Source organism: Salvelinus sp. IW2-2015, unplaced genomic scaffold, assembly GCF_002910315.2.
Source record: "Salvelinus sp. IW2-2015 unplaced genomic scaffold, ASM291031v2 Un_scaffold7836, whole genome shotgun sequence".
NCBI lineage: Eukaryota > Metazoa > Chordata > Actinopteri > Salmoniformes > Salmonidae > Salvelinus > Salvelinus sp. IW2-2015.
In genome coordinates, this window is record NW_019949096.1 from 1 (window position 1) to 8,278 (window position 8,278).

The window sequence follows — 8,278 nt, forward strand, 5'->3', positions numbered from 1 at the left end:
AGAGAGAGACAGAGAGGCGGAGAGAGAGAGGCAGAGAGAGACAGAAAGAGAGAGGCGGAGAGAGAGAAGCGATAGTGTTGATGAAGAATCTATTGAACATAATGCAACAATCCCCATCAAAATCTGTCAGTTTAAAAGACATATCAGGGGTTTGGATACGTCTCAATCCTGTACCGGCCTTCACATCTGAGGTGGAAAATAGCAGAGCTACAGCGCTGTTAATCAGACTAGAAGACATCCCCAAAACCAGACTCTTGTGCCAAGTGTCTAAAGTTGTCATCAAGGCAAAGGGTGGCTACTTTGAAGAATCTCAAATATAAAATATGTTTTGATTTGTTCAACACTTTTTTGGTTACTACATGATTCCATATGTGTTATTTCATAGTTTTGATGTCTTCACTATTATTCTACAATGTAGAAAATAGTAAAAATAAAGAAAAACCCTGGAATGAGTAGGTGTGTCCAAACATTTGGCTGGTACTGTATTCCCTGAGCTTTCTTACATCTCCTAGATATAGGACAGGCACATTAAAACCTTCTGCTTTGACATGGTGAATGGATTATTTAATGTGTGTCTATAGGCTTTAGTAGTAAAGGCCAAATTCAATGCCTTATCAAACATGTTTGACATGATTTTACATTACCTAGAGGTGAAGCAGAAAGCAATTGCAGGATGAAACAGGTAGAAGCTAAAGAGGACCATATATTTAATTGATCCAAACCAACGGTGCTGAAATGTGATGAAAGGGTCAGCTGTTTGAACTGAGAGTGTTGTTAGCCTACAGGTCTGGGATGTGACAGGTCCTACTTGTATGTATCTACTGCTCTCTGGGTGTGATACAATCACTTTATTTGCCAAGAACATTAACACAAACCCAGAATGTGACTTTGTGGCCAGGTGCTGCCAGCAACAGACAATGCACAGACAGAACACAGACACGCAGTCAACATGGTCAACAGCATCATACACAATATTAATACAGAAAACAGACCGCTCTGGAGAGTGAAACTGCTGATGTTAAGGGATTGATTATCACATTCTGATTGATTCCTTTATTGATAGACAACTGCTTTCAAGAACACACACACACACACAATATCCACCAAAATGATTTCAGAGAATGAACTCTTTGTGAAGTGCCAGATCATTTAGTTATCATATTAATATTCTATAAACGRTCACAAAAAAAATCKAATTCAAGTTAAACAGAAACAACTAGTTAAACACTSACAGTTGTTGAGGACCAGTTAAACATTAGGACAGGATGTAGTAACATACAGCACAGGAAGGACTCCTGGAGGCCARCAGAACAACAGAGGTGATTCTTATTGTCTCAGTTGATGTCAACAACRTTKTCTCATTCWSAGTATATAGTCAGTTCAGAGTGTCCTCTCCTTGCTCCAGATGTCCACAACTGGCTTTGGAGTTGTGGTTGATGGAGGCAGAGGAGGGCAGATGGTCTACCTGGAGACACGGAGAACCTGGAGTCCCCAGACAGCTTGGTGACGATGATGAGTTCCCCCCCAGGCTCCCCCTTCCCTTCCTCCACCCCTTCCTGATACTCAGCCCCAGCCCCCCTCCTCCTGCTCCACCCATCCCTCCCTCCTCCACCAGTCCTTCCATCAGCGCCCCCAGACTCTGTCTGATCCGGATGCAGAAGTTGGGACAGCTGAACGCGTACAGCACCGGGTTTAACACCGGGTTCAGGAAGGCAAAGGTCGTCGCCATTGGCAACCCCACCTCCACCAACACGCCCAAAGGCGTAAAATATCAGATTACAAATTTATAAATCTTCCTAATATAACTTCAGAATTTTTAAATCTTGATCAATTAGTCTCTCATTGAAGGAATTATTCTTTACCTCACGTTAGTCTTCATCCAACGTCGTAAAATGTTGGTTATCTGCACGAACCCAGTCTTCACTATGAGTCTCATCATACCTTGTCTTAAAATAATTTATTTAACTAACAAAATAATCACAGGAATGCACAATCAAACAGTAGATATGGCTTACAAGGAAATGATAGGGGGAATGTGCCCTAGTGGGCTTAAACCCGCATCGCGGCTTGGTTGAACAAAGGGAAGTGGGGGTCGACTGAGATGAAGACCACTACAAAGTGATAATCTATAACAATTGTTAAATCTAATCCTTTGCACAATGAACCTCACCTCATTCGGGAATATTCGAATCAAATCTTATCAATACTAATATATTTACCGCTTCTAGCTTTCATTCATCCTGATCTCTGTTGGAAAAGTTAGTTTCTGATTGGAGAGTTTGTTCCGCCCCTCTCTCTTGTTCTCTGCCATGGTTAGAATGGTAGTTCAGAGTGACATTCAGCACTCGTTGTTAATAGAGTAGATGTTTCGGCGGTTGTCGATGTAAAAAGGGCTAGGGGGATACCTAGGGTCTCCCAGATTTAAACCTAATCCTAAGACTAAAAAGCCATGTTCAAAAGCCAGATTCTCCATGAAAGTGTTTATTTCTTTGTCCAATACCTAAGATCTATACATAGTAAGGGCGGGTTCATTCAGTCGGCGCTGGCTGAGTGGTTTCGCTAACAGACCCTTGACTAACCTCTTGCCCTCAACCTCACACCCCTACAGGAACAGACAACCCCAGGGTCTGGAAGAGTTTTACTCTGCCGAATTGTTTTAGATGATCTCTTGCAGTGTTTCTCCCTCCTGCTCACGAGAGACTGGCTTCATAACAACATACTCCTCTGTCATCACTAGCTCTTTCCTGGAACCCAGAAATATGATATTGACTAGAAATTACTTATTTCCTTGAACGAGTGATCACGGTGTGCATGTGGTGGATAATAGAGAGAAAGAAGGGGTGATGGGGAGGAGAGAAAGAAAAGAGGAGAGGAGGACGAGGGTCGAGGAAGAGGGAGAAGCGAGGACAGGGCAGCGAGAGAGAGATAGAGAGATGAAGAATTGAAATTGAATTGAATGAGACAGAGAGAGGGATTAATCTGTTCCATGGGCTGCGGTGAAGCAGAGTGGAGTAACATGGTTCTGTGTGTGTTGACGCTGGCTGCCTCCACAGGGATTAGAGATTCCAACTCTCTGTCTCGCCTGTGTCCTAAATGGCCCTATTCCCTCCAAATGGTGCACTACTTGTTATAGAGAAAGAGAACAGGAAAGAGAGCAGAGCAGGGCAAGAGAGAGGTACGAGCAGAGAAAGAGCGGAGAGCAGAGAGAGGTAGAGAGAAGACAGAGAGGCCCCGGAGAGAGAGAGTGCGGAGAGACGACAGAGAGGGCAGAGAGAAGACAGAGACGCCAGAGAGAGACTAGAGAGCGCAGGAGAGAGAGAGCGGAGAGGAGAGAGGCAGAGAGAGAGAGGCGGCGGAGGAAGGAGACAGAAGAGAGAGACAGAGAGTACCGACCGAAGGGGTAGAGAGGAGACAGAGAGGCGGAGAGAGAGAGGCCAGAGAGCACAAGAGGAGAGAGGCGGAGAGCTGAGAGAGCCAAAAGAACAAGAGGGCAAAGAGAAGACAAAGAAGCAGAGAGAAGACGTAGAGGCGGAGAGAGATGAGCAGAGCAGAGACAGAGCAGAGAGAGGCGCGAGAGAGAGAGGCAAGAGAGACAGAGAGGCGGAAGGAGAGAAGCCAGAAAGACAAGAGGGCGGAGCACGAGAGGCCAGAGAGAGGACAGAGAGGCGGGAGAGAGCAGAGGCAGAGAGAGACAGAGAGAGAGAGGCGGAGAGAGACCGAGGTCAGAGAGAGAACAGAGAGGCGGACGAGAGAGAGAGGCGGAAGAGAGAAGAGCAAGAGAAAGACAGAGAAGAGAGGAGAAGAGAGAGCAGAGAGGCGAGAGAGTGGCAGAGGAGAAGAGAGGCAGAGAGACGAGCAAGAGACAGGAGGCGAGAGGAGAGAGGCAGAGAGAGACAGAGAGGCGGAGAGATGGAGGCAGAGAGAAGAGAGCAGTGAACAGGCGAAGGCGGGAAGAGCAGAGATGACGTAGAACAGATGAGAGAGCAGTAGAGAGAACAGAGACGGCCGGAGACGCAACGACTGGGCACCAGAGAGAACCGAGGAGGACGGAAAGGAGACGACATAGAAGAAAGAGAGAGGCGGAGAGATGAGCAAGCACCGATGATAGTCGTTGATGAAGAAGCATCTATTGAACATAATGCAAATCAATTCCCATCAAAAATCTGCTCAGTTTAAACTAGCACATCTCAGGGGGTTTGGAATCCGTCTCAATCCTGTTACCGGCCTTGGCACACATCTGAGGTGGAAAATGCAGAGCTACAGCGCCTGTTAATCAGACTAGAAGACAATCCCGAAACCAGACTTTGCCAAGTGTCTCAAAGTTGTCATCAAGGCAAAGGGTGGCTACTGTTAAAGAGGTGAGATCTCAAATATAATATGTTTGATTTCGTTATAGTAACACTTTATTTGCGTTACTACCATGATTCCATATATGTTTATTTTCATAGTTTGATGTCTTTCAGCGTGATTATTACTACAATGTAGAACAATAAGATAAAAATAAAAGAAAACCCTGGAATGCAAGTAGGTGTGTCCAAACATATTGGCTGGTACTGTATTCCCTGTAGCTTTTCTTACATGTACTAGATAGGGACAGATCACATTAAAACCTTTCTGTTTTGACAAAGGCATGAAGGATTATTTTAAGATGTGTGTCTATAGCGCTTAGTAGTAAAGGACCAAATTCAATACCTTAAGTCAACACAGTTTTAGCATTATCTAGAGGTGGAAGAGAAAGCAATTGCAGGATGAAACAGGTAAGAGCTGAAAAGAGGATCATATATTTTCAATTGCATCCAAAGCCAACGGCTGGCTTGAAATGTGATGAAAGGTTCATGCTGTTTTGAACCTGAACGAGTGTTCCGTTAGCTCTTACGACTGGTTCTGGAGCGATGGTCGACAGGTCACCTGGCTGTACATATGGGTATCTACTAGGCTCTCTGGGTGTTGATAGCAGGGTTCACAATCAGCTGAGTGTTTGTTAGCGCTAACACGGATCTGGGATGTGACAGCCCTGATTTTACCTTACTGTTTGTATGTATCCTACTGGCTCTCTGGGTGTGAATTACAGTCACAATCAGTAGGAGTTGTTTTAGCCTACAGGGATCATGGGATGTTGAACGGTTCCTGCTTGATAAGTATCTACTGGCTCCTGGGTGTGACTACAAATCACAATCCAGTGAGTGTGTTGTTAGCCTGCACCAGGTCTGGGATGGAAGAGTCACTGAGTAGGTCGTAATGACCTGTTTAGCACTCTCCTAGGTGTGATAACCAATCCACAATCAACTTTATTTTGCAACAGAAACATTAACACCAAACCCAGGAATGTGACACTTAGTGGCACAGGTGCTGCCAGCAACAGACCCATTTGGCAGACAATCAACAGACAGAAATGTCAACAGCTACACAAAAATACAGAACATTGCGCTCGCGGATAAAACGCCCATGATTTTAAAGAATATATTATCAAACGACCGCCATGCTGGTGATAACTCGATGTTATATGAAATCGATTATACATCGGTGATATTTATTATAGACAAACTGCTTTCAAGGAACATACACACACACACAGATATCCACCAAAAATGCATTTCAGAAATGAACTCTTGTTGAAGTGCACAATCATTTAGTTATCATATTAAAATTCTATAAACGCGTCCACAAAAAAAAAAATCTAATTCAAGTTAAACAGAAAACAACATAGTTTAAACAACCAGCAGTTGGTGGAGGGAACCAGTTCTAAACATTAGGAACAGGATGGTAAGTAACATACAGCACAGGAAGGGACTCCTGGAGGCCAGCAGAACAACAGAGGGTGATTCTTATTGTTCTCAGTTGATCGTTCAAACACACATTTGTCTCATCCTTCAGAGTATAATAGTCAGTTCAGAGTGTCCTCTCCTTGCTCCAGATGGTCCACAACTGGCTTTTGGAGTTGTGGTTGATGGAGGCAGAGGAGGGCAGATGGGTCTACCTGGAGACACGGAGAACTGGAGTCCCCAGACAGCTTGGTGACGATGATGAGGTTTCCCACCGGCCAGCTCACCCTTCCATTCTCTCACACCCTCCCTGTATACTAACAGCCCCCTCCATCGCTGCTCCAACCATCCCTACCGTCCTCCACCGTCCTTCCATTCAGCGGCCACCCCAGAACTCTGTCTTCGATTAAACTTCCGGACGCAGGAAGTTGCACTGCACGGGTACAGCGTGAACAGGCGCGATTTACGCGTCACGCACCGGGTAACACCGGGTCTCAGGAAGGGCAAGAAGGTCGTCGCCATTATGGCAACCCATCCTCCCACCCAACACACGACCTCTGACAGTCGGCATGTTAACGGCGGCTCCGGCACACCGTCAATCGAGCAAACCGTATACGCCCGTCGAGAGCGCCGACTCGCAACTCCAGTGACCAACTGGCTGAACCCGCAAGCCGGGCCGCAAGCTATCCGAGGGTCCGAGCCTTGCCCGTGGGAGCGTTTGTTGCGGTTGGTTCTCCACTGACCTCCAGCCATACCTCCCGCTCAGACACTCGCCTACAGAAAGCCTCCGTGTGATCCCTACACCATCTTGTACTGTCCACCCTTCGCGAGCATAAGCCTTCTCCTCCATGAAGTGCACGAAACGTGGAGCAGAGAGAGCGAGCCTGCGCCGTGCAATCTAGGGAGTAGAACCCAATCCTTGAGGACACGGCAAGTTCAAGCAAGCACCATGCCTCACCTACACTCTCTACCCTTGGTGATCAAGTAAACAATCCAAATGGTGTGTAGAAGTAGCATTCTTACCGTCACAGTACTATCTCCATCATCGCGGAACAGTAAAGCGTCAAGTACAATCAAGGATGTAACAATCAATGGCCGAGTTAGGTACTCGCAGCCCTTCCTTCCTCCTCCTCTTCCTCCTCTGGCTCAGACTGATGCCAAAAGAGCGCTAGCTCCCTGCAATCACCACTAGGGAGTAGGAACGCCAGGAATGTCTTGGACACGGCGGTTGCCGCCTGCCGTACCCTACAGTCCCTCTCTAGCGTCCTGGTGACGAGTACAATCCAAAATGGTGGTAGCAGAGCTTCCTTCCGTCCGTCTTCTCCGTCACCGCCCGGAACAGGAAGTAAGGGAAGTGTTGGCCGCCGCCCACAACCAGCCCAAAGCACACACCTTGGAAGAAGAGAAAGAAGATTAGAAGATGACTTTATTGTCCAGTGCATGGATGTCTAACAGAACGTCTTCTGCTTTATGCCCCTTAGACATAGTTATTATTAAAGTGTCCACAATATTACAACAACGGGCAACACCCTATTGATGATTAAACACAGAGACACTGGAAACGCTCACAGTCATCATAATACATTATATAATTACATCATCAACGTACGAAAACAGAACTAATGACGTAACAAAACGAATGATGTAACAGAACTAATGATGTAACAGAACTAATGACGTAACAGAACTAATGACGTAACAAAACTAATGACGTAACAGAACTAATGACGTAACAGAACAATGACGTAACAAAACTAATGACGAACAAAACTAATGACGTAACAAACTATGACGTAACAGAACTAATGACGTAACAGAACTAATGACGTAACAAAACTAATGACGTAACAGAACTAATGACGTAAAAAAACTAATGACGTAACAGAACTAATGACGTAACAAACTAATGACGTAACAGAAACTAATGACGTAACAGAACTAATGACGTAACAAAACTAATGTCGTAACAGAACTATGACGTAGCACAACTAATGACGTAACAGAACTAATGACGTAACAAACTAATGACGTAACAGAACTAATGACGTACAGAACTAATGACGGAACAGAAACTAATGACGGAACAAAACTAATGACGTAACAGAACTAATGTCGTAACAGAACTAATGACGTAACACAACTAATGACGTAACAGAACTAATGACGTAACAAAACTAATGACGTAACAAAACTAATGTCGTAACAGAACTAATGTCGTAACAGAACTAATGACGTAAACAACAAAACTAATGACGTAACAAGAACTAATGACGTTAACAAAACTAATGACGTAAACAAAAACTAATGTCGTAACAGAACTAATGTCGTAACAGAACTAATGACGTAACACAAACTAATGACGTCAGATAATGACGTAACACAAACTAATGACGTAACAGAAACTAATGTCGTAACAGAAACTAATGACGTAACACAACTAATGACGTATACAGAACTAAGACTAATGACGTAAACAGAACTAATGACGTAACAAAACTAATGACGTAACAGAACTA

The 8,278-nt window shown here is 44.8% G+C and overlaps 1 pseudogene; it reads right to left on the reverse strand.

Annotated features, from left to right (window-relative positions):
* Nucleotides 1-1,038: 1,038 nt before the first annotated feature.
* Nucleotides 1,039-8,278, reverse strand: part of LOC112079396 (prostaglandin D2 receptor 2-like) — a 9,142-nt pseudogene continuing 1,902 nt past the window's right edge.